The sequence below is a fragment of the Enoplosus armatus genome, chromosome 2 (genome assembly GCF_043641665.1).
Source record: "Enoplosus armatus isolate fEnoArm2 chromosome 2, fEnoArm2.hap1, whole genome shotgun sequence".
Classification (NCBI taxonomy): Eukaryota; Metazoa; Chordata; class Actinopteri; order Centrarchiformes; family Enoplosidae; genus Enoplosus; species Enoplosus armatus.
The window spans coordinates 11,646,084-11,657,784 of NC_092181.1; the positions used below are offsets into that span (position 1 = coordinate 11,646,084).

Here is an 11,701-nt window from a genome sequence, read left to right on the forward strand (position 1 = left end):
GACAATGTTCTTATTCCAGTAGTGTCAACAAACCGCTGGCAACATGGCTGCAAAGCCCCCATCGCTAGCAATCACACACAGATAAAATCCAACATTAACACTAATACAAATAATTCAACTAATTTAAAAAGTATATGATCTGTTTCCACTTGTTAAAAGGTACCCTGTGGAGTTTTGCACCACTAGTAGGATATGGTTTTTGTGAGAGGGTCCCCAATTTGTTTGTACTTGTGCATGCACATGAGGACGTGGGTGAATACATGTTCCTGCCAATGGTTTCACACTACTACACTGATCTGCAGGTGAAGGCAACATGCCAAGAAATGCTATGATGCGAAGAAGAAGACTGCAAAGCTAGTAAACATGAATGCAAACAATGCAGGATTCAAAATGAAATGTATTCAACCTGTTTACTAGACCTCAAAGATACCCACAGTATACATAAACAGTGTGAACAGAAACTGACGGGAGGTATTCCTAAAACGTGTCCTGCTTCATGTTCACGTCGACCAATAACAGTGAACACACCAGCTGAGCAGCAGGCTCACAAGTGCTTGATTAACTTTCCCTGTCTGCTCCGTTTCCTCTGTGTGCCATTCACAGATACACACAAAGAAAACACACGACAGATGGATGTTTGACTCATATCAACACAGTAGCAGAAGCTGTAAAGTATATTTTACTACTGCCTTTTGTAAACGTGTTCTGTTGCTGATTCACTAAACATGGGGAACCAGTGTGAACTACCTACGTCACTTTTTGTTTAGTAGTCAAAAACCAAAACCACAGAGTGCCACTGGCTTGAACATTGTCTGTGGCACATCCTGTGGTTTCTTCCATCAATCTGCACAGGACATGGACATTGAAAATAAAGGAAAAGAAGAAAATGTTCATATTTGACTGTTTTTTAAAAATGTTATCTCAGTATCAGTTGTAACTTTGTGATAAATGAATATTATCAGTACATTTTATATTATTCTCATACAAAAACAGACCATTGCCACCTCCCCTCCAACAGATTTGTGCTCCTGCTGAAGACTGTTTTTACATTTCAGTCCGCTGTTCTGTGGTGATGCGAGCTCTAAGCCTTGACAAACACCCATTAGGAGGGAATCCAGTTTCCACATCAAAGGAATTAATGGATTAACATGTATTTAACCTGGTACTTATACCCTCCCTGCCCCCTGTAATATGACAGATATGTCCAATCGCAATCTAGTAAATGTTAGCTGTGTCCCAAGCCAGCTGAGGGCAAAGACACTCTCTCATATATGGTACTCTGCATCTCATGTAGTCTGATGAATGTGGAAGAAATAAAACAAAAAGAAACGTATGATCACAAAAACAATACATCTAGTGTAATGAAAAATGTGTAAACATGCAAACTACAACCATAAAGTCTGTTTAAATATTGCATGACACAGCTTCAACTGTTGGAAGATGGTTTTATGTTGCATCTTTTGAGCGTCTGAATCCAGCCAGCTGAGCTGAATGTCTGAAAACATCCTTTTTGCAGATATGAGTTTGTCATCTGATAGCAAAACTGTGGTGAACTACATACCGACTGTAACCTCACGATAGCAATTTAGAGATACAGCACACAATGTCTGGGACGTCTCCATCATGATTAGAGGTTCGGTTCAGTTCAGGTTTGGATCCAAACTGCAAGTCAATGTGGACTGGACTATGTGTCACTGCGTTTTGTCCGGATATATCTTCTTGTGTTTGAGCATTGCTAGTGTGATTAAATGTGCCCACATTCCTATTAGTGCATGCACGTGAACAGCATCAGAATGTTCATTTGGTTATATAACACGTTGTTTATTTATATGGCGCTTTATATGTTTTTTTGATGGTATTTTCCAAACCTCTGGCTGTTTCTCTGCTTTATATATATTGGGTGGTGGAATGTGACCACGGTAAGTACATTTACTCAAGTATTGTACTTAAGTACAGTTTTGAGGTACTTATCATTTACTATCATCATTTAGTATTTCCATTTTATGCTACTTTGTACTTCTACTCTACTTTGTACTGCTACTTTGTTCTTCTAGATTAAAATTTTACATACAAAATGTATGAACACTATATAAATATGACTCATTGTTACATATCAAAAAAGAACATAATATAGGTATGATAATCAAATGATAACATTGTTTAGGTTTGGTACTTCTGTACTTTTACTTCAGTAAAATTTTGAATACAGAATTTTACTTGTAAAGGAGTATTTTTATACTGTTGTGTTGCTACTTTTTCTTCAGTAAAACATCTGAATATGTCTTCCACACCTATATATATATATTATATAAAGTATATATATTGTACTATATCCAGTAGAAAATAACCAGGTAATGGTCAATAAAAACTACTGTATAAATGTGCAGTTGGTGATGATCATGAGCCAACATGAGACACCATTTGACTCCTTTCTCATCCTATACGATACCATAATGATTAACGCAGTCAGAATATGAAGGTCTGCAAATTAAGAATACAATCACTAATCGTTTGTACCATTTAACTTGCAGGTTCAATTGAATATAATTGAGGATTTGGTTTAATTTTCTGTGTTTCTCATCTGATCATAATGAAATGTGGGCATTTTTTATTGCTTATTTTATTGCTGAAAATCCCACACATCAGAAAACATTAACAACTATATTAAAAATTTTATTGATTTTTGGTGGTGGGACTACCCCTTTTTGTTTGCAGCTGAATCAGAGGCTGCACCTTTAAAGAAACCTCCTCTTACCTCACTGGACCGAACTGCAGCAACATTTAGATGCAGTGAGGTGATAATGTTGTCTGTAAATCAAAGAGTGGAAGCTGCTCAAGCACACAGCAGATTTCTGCTGAGCCAGAACCACAAAGGGTGTGGAAGGAGGAGGAGAAGGAGGAGGAGGAGGTGGCCGTGGTTAGCTTGCTGTGTATCTATATTAGGAAAGGCAGAGTTTACGACATTGAGGTTTTTATTAAAATCACCCAGCTCTGTGTGTTAACCACGCATCTGTACTGTATACCATGCATTATAATAATAATAAAGTAATGAAGAGATACAAATGTTGTGAGACAGAGTGAAAGGTCGGGGCAGCAGAGAGAGGATGTAACCACCGTCTGTCTCTCTGTGGAACGACGTGCGTCCCATGCGAGTATTTTAGGCTGCAGGGTCAGATTAGGGAGGGGAGTTAGGTCGCTGCATGACAACAAATTCCAAAGCAAAACATTTTGCGAAAGTCAGTCGGTAATATTGCCGCTAATTTAAAGTTTAATTTATTAAGGAACTGGAGCTTAACTTCTTAATTAACGTCTGCTCAGTAGGCACTATGTCCGACTGTACGTTCACTTCCTGCAACTATTAGTACGCTTTAAATAAAAACATAAGACGTGAGAGCAAAACATGAGATTACTGTTAACTGTAATAAAAAATAAAAAAAACAGCTAAATGCATATAAAACGTGCTGTGTGCCAGTGCATGGAGGAAATGGACTTCCCACCATAAAAAAACCCACAACCACATGTTCTTTTACCAGGCAAAAGCAGACTTTCTCTGAGGTGAACCAGCTGCTCTGTAGGCTGAATGGTTAATTAGTGGTTCTTGTTGTTGTTGTCGGCGTATGAATGGCTTAAGAGGCCTTCTCTGAGAATAGCAAACTGGGTGAGCACCAACTGCTTTTTTTCCGCTTTGGTGGTATAATGTACAGAAAGTCATCCTCCAGACTAAGATGTAGATATTCTGCAACAACAACAAGAACAAAGTTTGATGGGGTTTAGGCGGGAGTGTGCTGTGCCAAACTTCACCGGGACACTCCATCATTTAGACTTGCTCGTGGTAAGAGAGAGAGAGAGAGAGAGAGAGAGAGAGAGAGAGAGAGAGAGGGCAGGACACTGTCATTACATTACAGACGCAGAGCTGCTGTGAAGCCCCCAGAGCCGGAGAAAGCTCCACAGAGGCAGAATCAGAGATCTCGACAGCACGTCAAGCTCTATCGCAGCGTATATCCAATGAGGAGGAGTCCTCAGGGGAGAGGACAGCTGACTACACACACACACACACACACACACACACACACACACACACACACACACACACAGCCACACACACAGCCTCTAATAGACTCACCACAGCCCAACAACAATTCCTCTCTTACTGCCTCATCACAGCTAAAAAACTACTACTTATGTCATGGAAAGAAACAATGGTTCCTACCTCTAAAATGTGGCCACGTGATCTGACAAGTACATTACATTTGGAAAAGATGACATACGTCTTAAAGGGCAGACTTCCACAATGTAATACAGGGCTGCAGCTAATGATTATTGTCATTATCGACTAATCTGCCGCTTACTTTCGTGTAGTATATAAAATGTGAAAAAAATTGTGAAAAATGCTCATCACAAGCCCAAAGCAACGCCTTTGAAATGCTTCTTTTGTCCAACCAACAGTCCAAAACCCAAAGACTCTTCATTTACTCATAAATCATAAATGACAAAGAAAAACAGTAAATTCTTACATTTAACAAACAAGCTGGAACCAACAAATGTTTGACATTTGACATTTTTGCTTGAAAAATGAAAAGATTAATCGATTATCAAATTAATTTTCTTTTGATTGACTAATTGATTAATTGTTGCAGCTCTAATATAATACGATTTGGCCACCCCTCATAACGCACCTTGCACATAGAAGTTCCTGAGTTGCAGCCTATATTAATAAACTCAGGGACCCAGGAGAGGTTTAGGAAGATAACGAAGACTTAAGGGAAAGAGAAAGGTAGGAAATAAATGCTCATAGACTGCATTGTTATTACCCTATTCTTAGATTAAGATTTATTTTCGTTCTCTTTTATTTAGTATATACAAATGTATTTTATCTTTGTCAATTCTCATTTAATTATTTATTTCCTTTATTTTGATAATGTTCATTTCTCTTTTTAATTAGCTTATTTCTGATACTGTTCCAACCTCAAAATACAATCCAAAATCTTTTATATCATCTGTTTTATATCTGTGAACGTACGTGAATATAATTTTATCATTCTTTCATATAAATGACAATGAGCGTTCTTTCTCTTTTTCTTTTTCCTTTACTACTGTAGCAGCAAGAGGAACAAACTATGAGGATGAAATATGTGGTTTCCGTTGAAAGAGAATCGGAAAGTTTCATCATTCTCGTCCGTTTAGGACTGATTAATCACAAGGGTGTGACCCTGGATGGGATCAGTCACATGGTTTATCAGCTTCATGCATTTGAAAAGAGGCTGAATGCACACTAAGCTCCTCTCTTTGTCATGACCAGCACCGTGTTTTTGGAGCACACTCACCAGACATGCTTATCACCTTCACACACCCACAAAGACATACAGCTGAAGCACTGAAGTCCCCAAAAACATACATATAGTGAGTATGTTCACATGTACATCGATACCCAAACTAAATGGGGAAATCATCTTACAGTCAGGCAGTGTTTTCATTATGTCTGTAATAGAATGTTACTCTTAAAGTCTTGACTTAAAAATCAGTAACTTTACTACAGAAGCTGAGAGCAGCTTCAGTACACTAACAGTTATATACAGTACCCATCAAAAGCCTGACCATGTGTCCATAACTGACAATTTTAGGGTTCTGTACAAAATGGGGCTTCAACTAACGATTACTTTCAGAATCGATTAATCTTTTTGCAAAATGTTGGTTTCAGATTACTTTCTTGTTGTAGTTATGGGCTGCCAAACTAACCATGAATTCAATGGAAAGGCTTTCTGAAATATGCTCTGATAACTCTATCACCTGCAAAGCCTCAGACACTGTCTTCTCAGTGAACCATAACAAGCATACAAAAGTTATGTTTTAACCGTTTCTGGATCTCACAAATGAACCAAATATTTCTGATGAGAGAGTCAAAATTTGAACGAATCAAACTTCCAATTTTGTAGCTCAGGAAAATTTGATCTTAAGATCTCTTAAATCACAGTGCAGCGCATGCATATGAAACAGGATGTAAAATATGAAAAATGAGAAAACCTAAATCACTCAGGTTTCAGCAGGCTCCCTTTTTACATTAAAAATGCATCCCATGATCACATTATTTAACATACGCCTCTTCTTCTTGCTTGCATGTATGAAATTGTGTGTAATAGAGCCACTGTCCCAGCTTCAACTCCATGTCGGCCAGAGGTAATGTATTAGTAATAGCATTGACTGGCTGAGAGAGGCCTGGATTTTGCTGCTAAAAGGAGCAACGCCGGCCCCCCTGAGAATCTCGAATAAGGTGCATCTTATCTGACTTTCCATCACTTCCGTTTCCATGGTTTCACACTTTTACTACCTTATTCAGTTATAGTGAATTAGCAGAAGTCATGATCCCTGTGATGACAGAAGTTCCCCTAATCAGTATTTCTTCCTTCGGAGTCTAATCTAATCTCACCGGCGACCTGAACATTCAGATTCATAGTTATATTAATGCTCATCATACTGCTACACAATTAACCTATTAGACAGCCTAGCATTCACTCAGCATGTCACTGTGACTACACATCAGCATGGTAACATACTTCCTCTGGTAATATCACGAGGGCCACACACTGAAAGTGTTACTGTGTTTGACCCAGATAAAGTTCCCAAAAAATAAAAAAGGTTGGACCACAGTGCCAGTGAGCCTGTATCTGTGAGGTGACAGTGTTTTGTGATTGGCCAGATATATTCTTAGTAACTCCAATTAGTTGCTAAAGTGTTCTAATTCATTGTCATTGGACAGTGACAGCAGCCGAGAGCCAGATGACGACCCAAAGTGATTGATTTTGATCAATACTAGTAACCGTCCTGCCTGCTGCCATCACCTGACTCAAAATAATGACAATGCTGTCCACAGCTGAACTGAATCCATTCATCGACAACATAGGATCAATACTATTTAGGAAGTACTTGGCAATGCATCTGAACTGTCAGTTGTAATTGTAATTGAAATTCATGGGTGACTTGAGTCAGCGGCCTGATACGCAAAGAACAAGTGCCACCAAAGACTGAAGTATCTGTCACCCCAGGTCTCCTCACATCTTCTGCTACGACAAAGAAAACAAACTAGGAAACTATATTCACACTGATCAATCAGTCAGGCTCACTTCCACACCATTTTTGATAAAGAATTGCAACAGTATTGTAAAATGTTCCCTTGCTTTGCATCGGCATCACTGGCCTGTGGTCTGTGATCTGTCAGACAGCCAACTGCCTCAAAAACCAGAAAGTGCACCGGCCTTGGATAAATGATGATTACCATGCAAACTACAGTGGAGTCAATTCCTTTGCAGTGTCACCTATTAGAGCAGAGCGGCAACACTGGGCAACTGAGCACGGGCAAACATACACCAACACCTGTTTGTATTTCAACATTATACATGCAAAATGACCAAATATCGATGGAAAAATGAAAATAAGACAGTTGGCCCTTTGAATAACAAGACATATATGGTATATTGAACACCTAAATCCAAGACTGTTACAAGTGTTTAGAACCAGACGTGGATTTGCATTACATCTTCAGCAGGCCTCTATCTGTCAGATGTAAGTGGATCTGAAGTAAATAAATGCTTTCTGAAGAATTCTTTGAGTACACCAGAAGTCAAGCCAATGACACATGCACCAATATTGATGGAGAGGTCATACAGGCAGCACTGACCTCATTTAGACTAATGCCTAGGATGCAGAGCTCCTGAGCATGATTTAGTATGGTTCACAAGGCCTCTGGCATAATGAGGAACATACTGTGGACTGCTTTTTACCAAAGACCCCTGCAGCCTGTATGAGGTTTGAAATTTATGCTGCTGACCACAAAAATGCCCAGAAATTTGACACCTCTGCAGGTAGCCCACAAAGAGGAATATATGCAGCCCATATTTTTGCTCAGCACTTCTGGTTCTGTTTGACTCTGTATCTTCCTCACAGTTTCTACAGTCACAATAAAGCCAAGAAGCTTGGTCAATGACTTCTGGACTGCCGAGTCTCCTTGGATGAAAACAAAAATCTTAAAATATTACCCAGGAGGATGACCAGGAGATAAAATTGTGTCTGCAAAAATGGCTCCAGATACAGCAGGTGTTTCACAGCAAAGAACTGGGTATTCAATTCTGGATAAGCTGGGTGGAGGTAGAGGTGCATTACAGAGAAGGTGAAGCCCTGGAGACATTGCCATGGTAGCAAACTTGTTAGGTCACTGTCTCAGGTTAAGCTCCAGGCAGTGGAATCACAATATATTTCAAAGTAAATAATACTGTCTTGAGTTGCTAAAAGTCTGTTATTTCCTCTTCTGACAATGACAAGCAGTATAGAATTGCAGCATCTTTTGTCTCGTTAAAAATACATTTGTGCAAATGGGGAAATGCTATCTGGGTCACAGAGTGCCAGTGATACCGTGGCTGTGTGGAGGAAAAAGTTTGTGTTTGTGTGCAGAAAAATTGCATTTTATTTTTTTCTTCATTGAGCCAGGACAGCTTGATGAGGAGGGCAAATAATGAGATTACTTATCTTTAGAAATTTCCAATTATAGCACATTTCCCACTGGGGTAATTATACCTCTTGGCATTACATGAACTCAATACAGTAGTAATATTGCCTCATGTTTCTTAGGTGTCTTTTATGTTAAAATGGTTTGTTTGCAGACTGCGGTTACTGAAAAGTGACTCTCCATACCACGCCAGTCCTATTGTTTTATTCATACAAGAAATAGATTAAAGGTAATGATATCCTGTGACAGATAAGAGACAACAGGCTAGTTCTATACATGAGATACCTCTTGACACAATTTGAACTCAATAGCAGTAATTTTGCCTCATGTTTTCCAGGTGGCTTTTATATAATAAAGGTTTGTTTGAATTCTTGAGTTACTGAAATGTAACTCTATACAAGACCACTCCTGCTGTTTTAAGGAATAGGTTAATGGTAGCAGAACAATAGCCTTCAGCAAATGCAGAGCTCATAAAGTGACAAGAAACCAGTTGTGTAAGCAACAGATATTATTAGCTAACTAAATAGCTGTAGGTCAAAAATGACTTCATACTGACAATACATACTTCTAACAAACTATATGATACGATAATAAATCAGAAAAGACAATCATGCCTTTATAGTTAAAGATACTGAAACAGATAAAAGACAAAGGTTGGTAATTTTCCAAGAACCCTCAGTTTCATCAATATTTGACTACAGAAACATGTGATACACAATAGATGTTATTTGTGCCCTGAGATATCACTCCTATTCCAATAGGAGCATTATAATCACATTTACAGACTAGTACCTATAGTGTAGTGTAGTATAAGACAAGTATAGGTATATGTAGGTAGTATGGCTGCAGTATTTGTACAATATCTTTCCAAAATGTAGTTAGTCGGTTATTTAATCATAAGGGAGAAGCCGTGGGAACTCTCCTCACTACAGGTCATGGAGATCATTTCCCTAAAGTGACTAATGAAACAGCATAGCTGAAACAATTAATCTATAAATCGATCATCAGATAATCCCATCCATCCCAATTATTTTGATGATTGTTTAATAATTTAAGTCATTTTTTCAAGCAAAATACCAAGTATTGGTGTGCTGCTTTCCTTTGTCATATATCATAGTAAACCATTGGGATTTGGACTATTTTCTGACATTTTATGGACTAAACATATATTTGATTCATATAAATAATAGCCAGCGGATTAATCAATAATTTACAATAGAGTTTATCAGTTTTGCTACTTAATTGTTTTTTGTTTTTTTGGTTGTAAAGTCAGACTAAACATCCCTTCAGCCTGCAGATGTATTTGTTAACACACTATGCACCCCTAAAGCACATGATAGAGGCTTTAAGACAACACCTAATCGATACCCAGGGCCGGTTTTTGCTATGGGCAATGTGGGCGACCGCCCAGGGCGCAATCTATGTGAGGGCGCACGAGCGCCCTCAAAAAACACAAAACAAAACAAAAAACTAAACTCAAAACAAAACTCGCCAGTTTTCTAGACTACCGCTCATTTCCATGTCAAGTTAGTAGAGTGGGCGCTGGGGCGCCCTTATTGTCACGTCAACTTGCTGCTGAGAGTCATACAGGTTGTGTGTGTCCGAAGAGGCAAGGGGGGGGGGGGGTCAACTTGCGACTGCAGAGGTTGGCAAGGGGGAGGGGGGCGAGGGATAGACTGATGCCAGGCCACACAACACAAACTGCTTCCAAATAAATTGTATTTCATAATTAACATAGACCCATATGCCTACACGTAATTGATTGGGTTATGTGAAAAATGTAAAAAAAAAAAAATCATCTACGTAAATTTGTTTACGTCACGTGACTCCGGACTCCGGTTGATTGACGGGTGAACGGACGGTGTTGGCAAAAGGTAATGCGAAAGGTCATGTTATGATGTCGAGTCTTAAATGAAGATCATGGATCAAAGTAAAAGACCAAAGAAGCCATCAGGTGCCCAGTTTAGAAAAAGAAGAAAAGAAGAAGAGAAGAAACGGGCAAAAGAAAAAGGTATGCAGATTTTTATGAGTGATGAGAAAGCAAAAAAAAAGGCAACTCTATGGAGTCCAAGGGATGGTTCGCCCAGGGCGCAAATCTAGCCAGGACCGCCTCTGTCGATACCTAATCTTGAGGTCCCATGTTGTAGAAGGGCCCTAAATTAAGAGTCAGTCTAGCCTTTATTATTTCAGTGTATATTGAGCTTTTATGGTGCATTTTTTAATATATAATTATATAATTAATACCACAAACTACTTACTAATCAATACAATAGAGTGGGAGCAGCTCATTGTCCACCCCCCCCCCCCCCCCAGTTAATGAGTTAATATTCATGAACAGATGTGTGGATATGTACATCATTAGGTGACCATGGATACCTCTTTTTTGCCTCAAGAAACATAGTTTTATGACCCTACAGAATTAAATGTACCTGTAGTGTGTGTGGAGTCCTGATTCTCCCATTGAACTGACTCATACCTGTCTCCGCTGAACACTGATGACAGACAGTAAACTTCTCCCTCTGGTTGCTCACGAACACTCACCGTCTCTTAGGTACTGTTGCCGGGCAGAGCGCTCTCGGACAGCGCGAGCCCACTTCTCCGCCTCCTCCAGGTTAGCGCGCGGGTCCTGGAGCGCGGCGAGACGAAAGCACTGCTCCACTCTCTGCCGCGACACCCCGGAACTCATCCAGCGCCGTTTGAGCGGGTAGAAGTAAACTGCCAAGTACGCTGCGGGGTCCGCGTTGTCATCTTCCCGGTAAGCCCGGCAGCCGACGCAGTCCTTCAGGCTGAGCACCACCTTGTTCCGCCCGACAGGTGTCGAAGTGACCCTCTGGACGATGAGGTCCCTCTCGGTCAAACTCACGGCACACCTGACTTTTCGGCTACCAGTGACCGTGAATTCCCCGTACAGGGAAACCGGGTTGATGCCGGTGTTGCGGTCTGGTTCAACTCTCCTCTGATCCATCCTGAGCGGACGGCGGAGACCGAGACGCGGGGGGTCCGGGATAAAGCAGCGGCCACACGCTCACATTGCTACCCGCCTGGATGGTGCGAGCAAAGTGGAGACTACGAGACTGAGCCTGATAGCCTGCTGCTCGGACTGGTGTCAAGAGTAACGGATTCAAACGCACCATATCCGGCTACATTTCAAAATAAGAGCCACATTTACGAGCTTCGTTCAACTCACAAGGTGTCTTGTTCCTA

General features: G+C 40.1%; 1 protein-coding gene across 1 annotated transcript in view; it reads right to left on the bottom strand.

Moving 5' to 3' along the window:
• LOC139298998 (sphingosine kinase 1-like) overlaps positions 1 to 11,171 on the bottom strand; it is a 37,970-nt gene extending 26,799 nt beyond the window's left edge. The window contains exon 1 of the mRNA XM_070921839.1: positions 11,039 to 11,171. The gene's annotated coding sequence lies outside the window, so the exon portion shown is untranslated. The remainder of the gene's footprint in view (positions 1 to 11,038) is intronic.
• Positions 11,172 to 11,701: the final 530 nt, after the last annotated feature.